The sequence below is a fragment of the Ptychodera flava genome, unplaced genomic scaffold, assembly GCF_041260155.1.
Source record: "Ptychodera flava strain L36383 unplaced genomic scaffold, AS_Pfla_20210202 Scaffold_55__1_contigs__length_887147_pilon, whole genome shotgun sequence".
NCBI lineage: Eukaryota > Metazoa > Hemichordata > Enteropneusta > Ptychoderidae > Ptychodera > Ptychodera flava.
In genome coordinates, this window is record NW_027248377.1 from 376,413 (window position 1) to 388,583 (window position 12,171).

The window sequence follows — 12,171 nt, forward strand, 5'->3', positions numbered from 1 at the left end:
TATGAACCTGTAAAATCGGTCATTTTGTCAAACTTCGGCGAAATTTAACTCTATAGACAAGATTTCATCTAGGTAAGGTAAATTTACTGAAATTTGATCGACAAATAATCCTGAATTTGAACCTGACAGCTCGCCTTCTCCGGGAAGTCAAGCATCAAGCTGTCCATACACAGCTGCCCATATTGCTTGGTTTATGAGATTGTTTTCAAGCGACGGCGGTAGACCGTACGGGGCTCTGGATATGAACCTACCGCCGGTGTAGCTGTAATAACTGTTGCGTTGTTTTTTCTTGAAGTTTTTTTTACATTAAACCTGCCATATTCCTTCAAATTACAACGAGATTTTTTTCGATCACACAGCCATGTATTGCAATATGTCACTCGCAAAAGTATGCTGAACACAGACAGGCTATAGAGAAATACTGACATTACGTCACTTGTACGGTGAAATTGCGGCACATTACGTCACTCGTAATTTGCTCGTACGAGCTCGTACGTCTGCTCGTAGTTCGTCCGTTTTGAGACGATTAGATAAATGCAGAAGGGTTAAATTGTAATCATACAAGTCGTTGAAACCATGGTACCGGTATATTAGTGTTGCTTGATCTACCGGTATATGACTTGTGCTTCCATGGATATCTGCATACTCACATTGAAATCTGTATTTCCAGTATTACAACTTTAGTATACCTGGAAGTAGTCTTTTAAACAGTTGTACAATCAACGCTGTGTCAATTATGTCAATTACAATTGGAGAAAATAAAATGGTTACTTGATAAAGTGTCCTGCCAATTACAAAAATGATCGAAACACCGGTTGTTGTACCCGTAAAGTTTGCTTTAATTCATTCAATATTTGTTACCATGGTTTTTAAAAAATTATTATTTCATTTTGTCTTTCAGAGTTGGAAATAGCAAAATACGGTAAGGAAGAACTGCCTCAGCCTATCATTTTCTAACATACTCATTCCATCCACACATTTCTCACACTGCAGTATTGATACATATTCAGTCTGACACTTTCAAGATATACATGTATTGCAGGATCACTACAGACATGGAAAAGAATTGAATCTCTGTGAGATTAATTAGGGCCATCATTTTGCAAGCACAATTAAGTTCTGTATAGTCATTGTGGAAAAGTGTCAGGACCTTGCATCTATTATATTCTACTTCTCCTTTTTGTGTCAGGTCCTTGTGCTATGATATAGTGTTTACAGTACTCTCTCTCTCTCAGGCCTGCTTGTTCTGATTTTGAAAATGTTGTCTAGGTTGCGTTAATAATCTGTTGCATTCACTCTACCAAGTTTATTGAGGTTATATAAAAAAAGAAATTTGAGAGTCAAAGACTTAACTAGTCATGATGCTTATTGAGGATTTAATGTAGAAAAGGAAGAGTAACTTATAAATATCAAGTTCATTATGTTTTGAAGTTTCTTAATTTTTCTTGAAGCTGTTTTATTTCTGCACTCTCAGTATTGACATAGTTATACTGGTACAAGAGATTTAAGACTTGACAAGAGAGATTACTTGAATATGTAGCTCCATGCTTTGCAAAAGAAAATGTTTGTCTGTGGCTACTCTGTCACCCATCTTGTGGTCTGTACATCATGTAATGTTCAACTTTGTTTACTCTTGAAATTGATTTGACTCATTAAAAGAAATTACAGTCCTGTCACAAAGAATCATTAAAATTTGATGGAATTTTCTAGTACTGACCACTTGCAATGGTTCTTCAGCAGTCCATGGACATATTGGAGTGGTATGAGGTCATTGTCTGAGTCTTTTAAACTGTTGTAGAATCAACGCTGTGTACATTATGTGAATAAAAACAATCAGAGTAAAGGAAATTACTTGATAAAGTGTCTTGCCAATTACAAATATGATGGAAACACCATTTGTTATACCAGTATGCAGCTAAGTTTGGTTTATTTCATTCAATATTTTTTACCATTGTTTTTAACAAATTATCATTTCACTTTGTCTTTCAGAGTGGAGAAAGGCATCTCGAGGTAAGACAGAACTGTCTCAGCCTATCATTTACTAGCATGCTCATTCCATCCACACACTTCTCACACTGATCAACCCAGCTTCTTGGAAGCTGTTATCTAATTGAATGGCTGAATCTGACCGTTATAATTGAATAATACAAATAGGCTCCCTAAGTTGCTGTGAATAGTGACAATCGACCAATCAGATAGAATCTTCTGAGGACGCGCTGCACATCAGCAGCACTGCAGTGTTGATACAAATTCAGTCTGATACTTTCAAGATATATAGCAGGATCATTGTAATCTGAAGTCCTGTTAACAATGACAGAAAGCTATAATATGAATAATCCATCTGTATACCATATATTTCTTTTGTAAAAGTTGTGTGTTTGTGTCATTGAAGAACTCATTGAAATGTGGTAGAATTTTCTTCTACTTTCTATATACTAACATGCAGTGGTTCTGCAGTGTCCATAGGCATATTAGAGTGATGGCATGTCTTTGTCTTAGTATTTGAAAGTAGTCTTGAACTTTTGTGTCAAAATGAATAATTGTTGGTGAATGTCAGCATTGGCATCAAAGAATACATTTTGTTATTGATTAACAAATGAAATTACGTGTAAAAAAAAGAGTAAAGGAAATTTCTTGTAGTCTTGCTCATTACTAAAAATGAAAGGATTGCTGTGCAAGTGTGTGGCTTAAGTTGTTTGATTTGAAGTTTTTTCATCAATTTATTTAACATTTATTTGTCACAATTTTTAGCTACTATAGACTATAGTCTATAGAAGCTATTGGGATGGGTATCCGTCCGGCGTCCGTCGTCAGTCTGTATGTATGTATGTATGTATGTATGTATGTATGTATGTCCGTTTGTGAGGCGTCCGTCCACTCAAATATCTTGAGAACCGCAGTACTTACTGATTTGATATTTGTTGTGTAGATGAAAAATACGATTTTGAGAAACTGTTTTTTTTAATTTTTTGATATTGTTGAAAATAGGCAAATTAATGCCAAAAGAGGTGTTTTTGGTAAAAAATCTTCTTCTTCATAACCGCTGGTCAGACAGCTTTGTTATTTGGTATACAGGTCCCTAGGGGTAACCCAACTTAGACTTGTTCAAATTGTGATGAAATATGCAAATCTGTATTTTTAAGGAATTTTTTTGTCATTTTGGTCAAAATTGACTGACATTGTATGTAATTCTTGTACTGTATAAACCCTATCAATTCACCCAGAAAAAAATAATTAATATGATTTTAAATAATTGAATTAATTAGGAAATCATCAAAGCCAAAATAATTTTAGTGTAGAATTATCAGAAAGTTCAACTTTTTTTGACAGTTCATAGTGAAATGCTTACCATCTTGGAGGATTAAAAACATGTAAAGGCAACTTTCCTGAATCCCAACTTTGACATATTCTGAACCGTCATTTATTGTGCCCTGTATGTTATCTAAAAGAAATTGCTCAAAATAGTCAATAGAGATAGAGATAGAGATAGAGATAGAGAAAGTTCTAATTTCCATTTATGGTTGACTTGGTAAGGATAAAATAAAATTACTTTTTGAGGAAAAAAATATAGAGTGGTCAATTAAAAGAGTGGTCAAAGTGATAGGGTTTTTATGGTAAAGCTGGGCTGTATAAAGATTCCTCATGTGCTATTTATAGCAATTATGCAATCTGTGTAAACAGTGCAATGAAAGTGTAACATGATTCCTTATAATGCTTTTGATGACCTTGAACTTCTTAAGTTTCAAACCTTTGTCTCTTCAGTGTGCTTTCTCTGAGTATGTACAGTCTCAACTTATTAAACAGAACTCACAATGTTAATCAAAGATATCCACCTTCTTCATCAATACATGTGTCACAAAAGGTTATTCTCTACATAACTCAACAGAGCTCTGTCAACTGTTGAGTTGCTTGTTCTTTCAAAACCGCTGGTCAGACAGCTTTAATATTTAGTTTACTTGTCCGTTGGATGACCTTAGTGAGATAATTTCATACAGTAAGGAAATACTTAATTTTGTATCCATGTCTATAGTAGCTTCAGGGACTTTGGCCCTATGTTTTAACAAAATATCATTTCATTTTGCCTTCAGAGGTACAGAAGTCTGGAAAAGGTAAGCGAAAACTATCCCAAATACTGTTTTACTCATTTCGTCCCTACATGTACACCTGGAAAGTGTATAGAAGTGCTATTTCAAGTATTGATACAGAGCTTTAAAATCAACAAGAACACCATTTAAAAATCTGATCATCAACAGCAACAAATATTTTGTATGAAACTTGAGGAAGTCGCTTTTTTACAATTTACTGACATGTTTACTTTTCTGTTTGTAAGCACACACCGCTACACAGGATATGGCGTTCAAGGAATTTAATAAGCAACAGTGGACAAATACAAAGCAGTGATAACCTAACTACAGAAAATACAATGTCAAGCAAAACTACAAAGTAAAATCTAGGCAAAAATCCATTTCAAAACTAAGCACAAAATAACTCAAAGATTGGGTGAGGGGTCTCCGCCAGTCTGCTTCCTGGGCAAAGGTTTGGGTTGCAAAGTTGTGTTTGCAGACCTTTGGAAAGCCGAAAGTGAAAATGGTTCCACTGGGCCGGTGAAGACCACCTTCTTGAGTGGGGGTACATGCAATAGACGGCCCAAAATGGGAAGCAGACTAGTGGAATCACGGAGGAGATGGGGTTGGTGGCGGGATAGCTTGGCAGACAGCCTGATGGCCTAGAATGAACGAACTTGGACCAGAAACGTGCAGCAGTAGGCTTAGGTTAAGTGTAATGCGCAAGTAAGATTGGTAGCTAGATAGCGGGTGCTAAGGTGTCTACGTCAGCAGATGAGTAGTTAGATAGCCAGTATTAAGATGTCTATGCCAACAAAATGGAAAGCTGGAAAGCAGGTATTGAGCTGTCTACGTCAGCAATGCAAAGTGACTTCGGGACATGTTTGTTCTGCAGGCAGCCTATCTCCGTGGACTTACAAACATGATTTGTGTTAACACACAATTCCTTATTTTGTAAGAACTTCAGGGTAGAGTACATACAGATTCTGTAAAAGAGAATCCCACTGCAGCCACTCTACCACAAGGGATGCTGGGATTTCTGTGTTTCTTTGCAGTCAGACAATGAAAAAGTGATAACAGTGGTCTGTATGTACTATTTGCTGTACATTTTGTCTTATCAGTCAACTTTACACTGAGACTTCAACTTCACAATTTGTTGGGTATGATGGATTTCCTATGTGTATTTTCTCATCTGTAATAAAAGTACATGAAAACTGAAATAATTTTTATGAAGTTGTTCACAAAGCAGTTTGGTTTGTTGTGATATCAAAGAGATGAAATTGTATAGTATGAATTAAGAAAACTTTCAATAATTGTAAATGGACTTCATATCACTTTTAAAGGCCTATTAATTCAATTTCAAGGAAATATTGTATCCATGAAAATCTTGAAGATGTGGTTGTAATCCAAATGATGACCATCAAACCTTTACTTTTATTTCTCAATCAATACAAGTGTAATAAGCTAATTAAAACTACAAAAGTGTTGCTGACCAAAGCCAGTCTGTCGACAGGGTTAAATATTCTTGAATATTATTTTCAAATTTTCAATTCACTGCCAAAAATATTTTTCTCATTACTAGAAAAGAAATCTTATATCAAGAAAAATTATCTTGAATCAAGAAATTTTATCTTGGGAGTATACCTAGAAAATATAACTTGTTTCTGCACATGGTTTATATCTTGAAAAGAGAAAAAATTTTCCTAAATCAAGAAAACTTTATATCTTGAACCAAGAAAATGTTTCCTAGATCAAGTAACAGTATATCTTGAGACAAGAAAATTTTTCCTGAATCGAGAAATCTACATATCTTGAAACAAGAAAACTTCTTAAATCAAGATAAATACAAATCTTGAAATAAGAAAACGGTTTCTTACATCAAGTTAATTTATTTCTCACTTAATTTTTCACTTTTCTCAATTCAAGATTTTTTTTATTTCAGAAAAGACAAGAAAACATAAAACTCAATTCAAGAATTTTATTTTCTTAATATCCCCATCTGAGTGAGATAAAAATTCTTACATCAAATTTTACAAATTCTAGTAAACTTCTCAAAACAAGATTTTTCTTATTTAAGATTTGCCATTTTTCTCAAAACAAGAAATTTGGGAGTATAGCTACAAATAACATCTTGTTTGGAAATATTTCTTGTTTTCAGCTGTAAATAAGATATTCCAAAATCTTGAAAACAAGAAAATTAACATGGTACAGGTTTCTTAAAATTGAAAATAAGTTCAAACAGATTTCTTACATCAAGAATCTTTAAATTCTTAGAATTTTTTTAAAACAAGATGTTTTCTTAATCTAAGATGTCCTTTTTTCTTGAAATAAATCCACAAAAGAAGAAAATTAACACAGTACACCTTTCTTGAAATAATTAAAAAGATTAATCAAGAAAATTAACATTGACACAATTTCTTCTTTTAATAACATGATGACCTTTGGTCATTATGTTAAAAATGGGATAACACACAGGTTTCTAGCTTAAAACGGACATCAGCTGTATCTTTTGTCTATATCTTTAGTTTTCTGGTTCAGTAAATCCACTACAGTTAATTGCTATGTCATGCAGCCAATTTAGAGAAATTCTCATGTGAAACAAATTTAAAGTAAGTAAAAACATGCAAGACTAGGTCATTTTCTGACCAATTTGAGATTGGGGTCTTCCCATTTCAACATCGCGGTATGATGGGCCTTTTTTTAAACGTGTTGACATTTTAGCCTGCTTGTAAAAAAAATACAACCAATATAGAGTCAAATTTACCACTTCAATGTTTGTTACATGTACTGGATGTTTTGTTGCAACATATTTAACTCTGCTGATAAATCAGCAAAATATACAAATTCACCAGATTACAGCAGATGCCATTTCAAAGGAAGTTTCACAATTCATTGTCCTTCTGGCTCAAGGGTCTATGACATTGGTATTGTTTGTATTCAAATCCAAACTGGTATTCATTTGACCATTTCACATCTACCGGTACAGGCTGTGTTGACAATCGTAATAATGGGCATTCAAGCATGATAAAATGGACTAGGATCAGAAACTGTAGTTGATATACAGAAAAACAATACTGAAAAAATAGAAAAAGATACAGCTGGAGTCAATGTAAATGAAGAATTCGTTCTTTTATAAAAGCAAACTAAGCAGTAGCACATGCATGACTCAAAAATTATCCAAAATGGAATTGAAAAATTTCATGAATATTGTATTTAGTGGTTTCACTATTCAACTGCATAGACCTATTCAGTTTGTATATTCAAATGGAACAGTTCAGTCTATAGGGCAACTTAATTTTAGTTATGCTTATTTTGATAAACAAGTTTTGATATTTTTTTCAGTATTCTGATTCCCTGTATCCAATAATTTTTGTATTAATTCTGAAATGCTATACTATTCTTTGCGTTGAAGTTTAACGACCCACGAGCACATCACAGAACATAGTTTCTTTGGAGATTTCATTATCATTACATGTCCATTGAAACCTATATGTTTGCAATTGTTTCTTCAGGGTATTTGATTTACAATGCAAAATTTTCAAGAGACAAATTTTACTTTCTAAATAACCAAGTGTTTGTTATACTGATGATTGTTATTGTGAAATTCTACCCGATGAAAGGGAATAATTGGTTTTCGTTGGAATCTGACATTAAATCAATCCCAACAATCATTATCATTCAAGGCAAATGAAATTTCCAGGAACAAAATACAACAACACCCACTGACCAAACCAATAGTACAATTTCTAACCACTTGTCAATTGCAGTGGTGGTAATGGTTGTCCTGAGTTGGTAAGCCTTCCCTGCAAGCATACTGCATACATCAAGTTGAACTAAAGTGACAAAGTAATTGTGCGGAGGTTCAGAGCAACTTATTACAGTTGTGAATCAAGGGATTCAGCTGTCTCTCATAAGACCTGCATGGCACTGATGGAATCATGCAATTAACCTAAATTGTTATGTATGCCGTTTACACAAAATATATTGCACACTAAGCTGTATGACAAAAGGACCAATTTCAATTTTGAAATCATTTCTGTATTTGACCAGTAATTATATAATTTTCCAACTTGTGCATGGTGTATGGATTTCACAATTCCTGAGATACTGTAGAGTTTATCGGTGTGACTTTCAAGTGAGAGACAGCTTTTTAGTCTTAAAGCTTTTGAAACGGGGATTTTTCACAAAGCAGGTCGGCTAGATATTTAAGACGTTCTGTGGTAGATGTGGCAATCTTACATCCAAATATGACAAATGTAACACTCTGATGATGAGAAACAGTATTCACGACTTCGACCCGGTATTTTGACAGCAAGTTGGGTAATTGTACTATAACCTTGTCACTTTAGTCCAATCATGAGCTGTAGCATGCTAGTAGGGTATGCTTACCAGATCTGGGTACCCAGTATCACCATTTGACCAGTAGTTCTATTACAAACCATCAGTTATAACGAACGTAAACTGTGTCCCCCAAGAGTTTTGCATGGTTAATCAGACACAACGTAGAATGGAGAGCAAACGTAAAAGGTGACTCTTAAGAGTGATATGATGTTCGTTCTTCATAATGAACACTTCAATTTAACGAAAATTTCTATGTACCCCAGCCATCATGATCATAATAGCAAGGGTCTACTGTATTAATTTAAAAACCTCAATACTGTACATCACTATGAAACTGTTTCTTGTGACTGTTAATTTTATACAAAATGTTGTGTGGTACACTGGTCAATGTTTCTAGGGTTTTCGATTTTTGGATCATCACACATATTGTGTGATTCCTTACTCGTATGGCATCAAACCAACCTGGCCTTGAAATTGCAATTTTCTATAAAACTTTCCAAAGTCCTATGGCTATATGTTCCTACCGTCAAGCTCCTTTCTCTTGCTGGATTCTATACAATGACAGTCATCTGTTATTCAGCGACGGGATACATCCACAACATGCCAAAGTTGTCAATACTGATGAAATAAAAAAAAAGACAGTGTATGAACAACAAGGAGCATAGCATACAATTTTTCACAAGACAAAGAACACGAATTAGAGCTAAAGCTGTCCCTTTAATGATCTTAGTAACTGAAATGTGTCATATATTCACAATAGCTTAAAAACACAAATTTATCTGGCATTTTTGAAGCGTCCGTAGCGTTGACATTGAGGACTGTCACTACCTAGTACCTACCGATGCAAAGTACAATTGTCAAACTTTGTGAAATTGCTACAATGTTGCAGAGGTAAAAAAAAAAATTGGCGCCGGCGCGAAGCCATTGATTGCAGATCGGGAAAACCAAGGACAGTTCAGTTCGGTTGACGGGATTAGTAATCCTTTCAGGATTCTGGTCATCCCTCTAGACTTCTCTGGTTTCATAGTACAAGTCAATGACGTTTTTGAAAGCATTTACTGTTGGCGCTGTAACAACTTCATCTGGCAGACTGTTCCATTCGTTTACTATCCTGCATGAGAAGTAGTACTTCCTGACATCCAGTTTCGCGTGAGTTTTCTGTCTTTTGTGAATATGACCTCTCGTTGACCTACTGTGTGGTTTATGGAACTTCAGATTGCAGTGATCAATGTTGGACATTATTTTATACATCTGGATCATATCTCCACGTCGTCTTCTTAAACTTAAAGATGTCAAGTGTAGTTTTTTCAGTCTCTCTTCATATGGTAAATGACGTAAATCTGGTATAAGTCGTGTGGCTCTTCTCTGCACTTTTTCAATCATGTTTATGTCTTTCTGTAGCCATGGTGACCACGCTTGTATGGCATATTCCAGTGATGGTCGGACAAACTGCTTGTATAGTCTCATCATGATGTCTTTTGATTTAAATGAAAATGATCTCTTGATTAATCCCAGAGTCTTGTTTGCTTTTTTCACTGCTTCCGCACATTGACAGGCTGGTTTAAGTGATTCATGAATTGTAACTCCAATGTCTTTTTCTTTTGATACTGTTGCTAGTGAAACTGCATTCATATCGTAGTGAAAGTTCTGGTTTTTAGGACCAATATGCATAACTTTACACTTGTCAACGTTGAACTGCATCTGCCATGTAGCTGACCAATTCAGGAGCGTGTCCAAGTCTGCTTGTAACTCTTTGTTGTCCTGTTCTGTTTCAACACGTCTGTACACCTTGGTATCATCTGCAAACTTTTTTACTTTTGAGTGAATACCAGAATCGATGTCATTTATGTAAATTAAAAACAAAGTTGGTCCCAACACAGATCCCTGGGGGACGCCACTGGTTACTAGAGACCAATCTGAGCAAGCACCTCGAATAACAACACGTTAGGACGTGCGCCATTTTTGGAAAAAAAAATTATATTTCGTAAAAATGACGTTCGATACAATAAAATGGCCAAACTTCGTATCAAATATTTTCTTTTAAATTGAAAACTCAGTGATGAAAAGATAAAACAAGAAAGATCTCACGATTTGTCAGTCGTCATACAGGTAATACTCATGTTGAAGAAACTATCACGACGACAAACATGAAATATGTTGAAAGTTTAGTCAATTTCTTACCGTATTTTTACTGCCAGTCCTCTTGTCGTTGACCTCTAGTAGTTTTTTTTCTCGTGAATATTGCTGTAGACATTTTACCAGTGACATCGACAGCGGCCATAGTCCCGATAGACAGACAACCGCTGCGCGACCTCTGTTGTTTTTTCAAACGTCTCTTCGTCGCAATATTACTTCTCAACTTGTCCATTCATTGCGATTCGAAATCTGGTCTTTGGACAAAAAAAAATACGAGCTAGCGACGTTCTTCTAAAAGGCCAGTACTGGGGCTTCAGCTGGTTCTCGATCACGGCTTTCATTTGCGTACTCCGTACACGCGGTCCTACTAAAAACTGCCCGGCAATGCCCGGCAATGCCGGCAGACAAAACAGACACTGCCCGGCACGAAATAAGCGCGTCAGCTATCACAAGAAGTCGATATCTACATACCACAGACCACTAACTCTTATTAAAATCCTAAAAAACCATAGTTCAAGCCTCGAAAACGTCGATTACTGGTTTATAGTTACGGCGTTCGTAACCTACGCTGGGCCGGCCCTACGCAATCTTGTTTACAGTAGCGAGCCCAGTCACTGAGGGCGCCTATTCTGGAGCAATGTAAACATAAGTGAAATAGTTGTATGCAATCCTCGGTGTCTTTGTCCCAAAAACGTAAATCCAACTTAGAAATAGTTCCTTAAACATACCAACATCCACTGGATGAAAACCTGTATAGTAAAATGCGCTTGTACAGAAAGCTTGGTCAGTAAATATCGAACGGCAAAACGCACCAATCGTACATGGAAGCTGCCATATTGGGAAATTACGACATCTCTGAAGGAAATCGCGCGAGATTTGGAATGACCAGTGGAGGTGCGTGACAGCAAGTAAACAACGTCATTTGATCTCCCGCAGGCGATGGAAGCGGAATTTCGCCCAACGGAGCCAAATTGCCGTAGTTTTTAGGTAAGTCTGCAAATTATGATATAGTGACTCATTTATCTATCGATATGTAACCGTAGACGAACGTCAGACGCTATGTAAAGGACAAATTAGGTTATTCCCCTTCCATTGACATCAAAAAAAAGCGCTATCGGTGATTGCGCATTTCAGCGCCAGTCAAATTTCCGGCGATGGAACACTTTGCAAACAAAGAACATCGGTAGGGCAGGCAGAACTTTCTTATTTAAATGACAATGCCATCTGAAGTACAGCGTGGAAAGTTGTATAGATGTACCCAAAAAATTAAAGCTGTGCAAGCAGGTGTGAAGTATTGGCACCAAATTTTATGTTAATATTTGCAAATGATATGCAAATGAAGTCATGATAAATACAATGATGCAGAAATTGTTATCTCACATTATATGAAGACAGCTACATGTATGCGTGTGCTTGGTGAGTGTTGTATTGTACGTTACACACACACTCTTACAGAGACACACAACCCAACTAACAAAAGCATTTTCTTTTTAAAACACAGTAAAATAATGTAATAGTTATAGGACAAAGGTTTTTGTGTCATAAGTATGAAGTGGTAGGTGTAGAAATGTTTTTTATGATTTTTTAGGTTTAAAACACAATTTCATACTTCAAAAGTGTTATTTTGTAC

At 35.6% G+C, this 12,171-nt stretch overlaps 1 long non-coding RNA gene across 1 annotated transcript; it reads right to left on the reverse strand.

The window, feature by feature from the left end:
* Window positions 1-6,194: 6,194 nt before the first annotated feature.
* On the reverse strand, window positions 6,195-11,510 carry LOC139128472 (uncharacterized). The gene is made up of 3 exons (XR_011551310.1): window positions 11,270-11,510; window positions 10,587-10,795; window positions 6,195-9,023 (listed from the first exon to the last, which is right to left on the reverse strand). It is a non-coding gene; the product is annotated as an uncharacterized lncRNA (long non-coding RNA).
* Window positions 11,511-12,171: the final 661 nt, after the last annotated feature.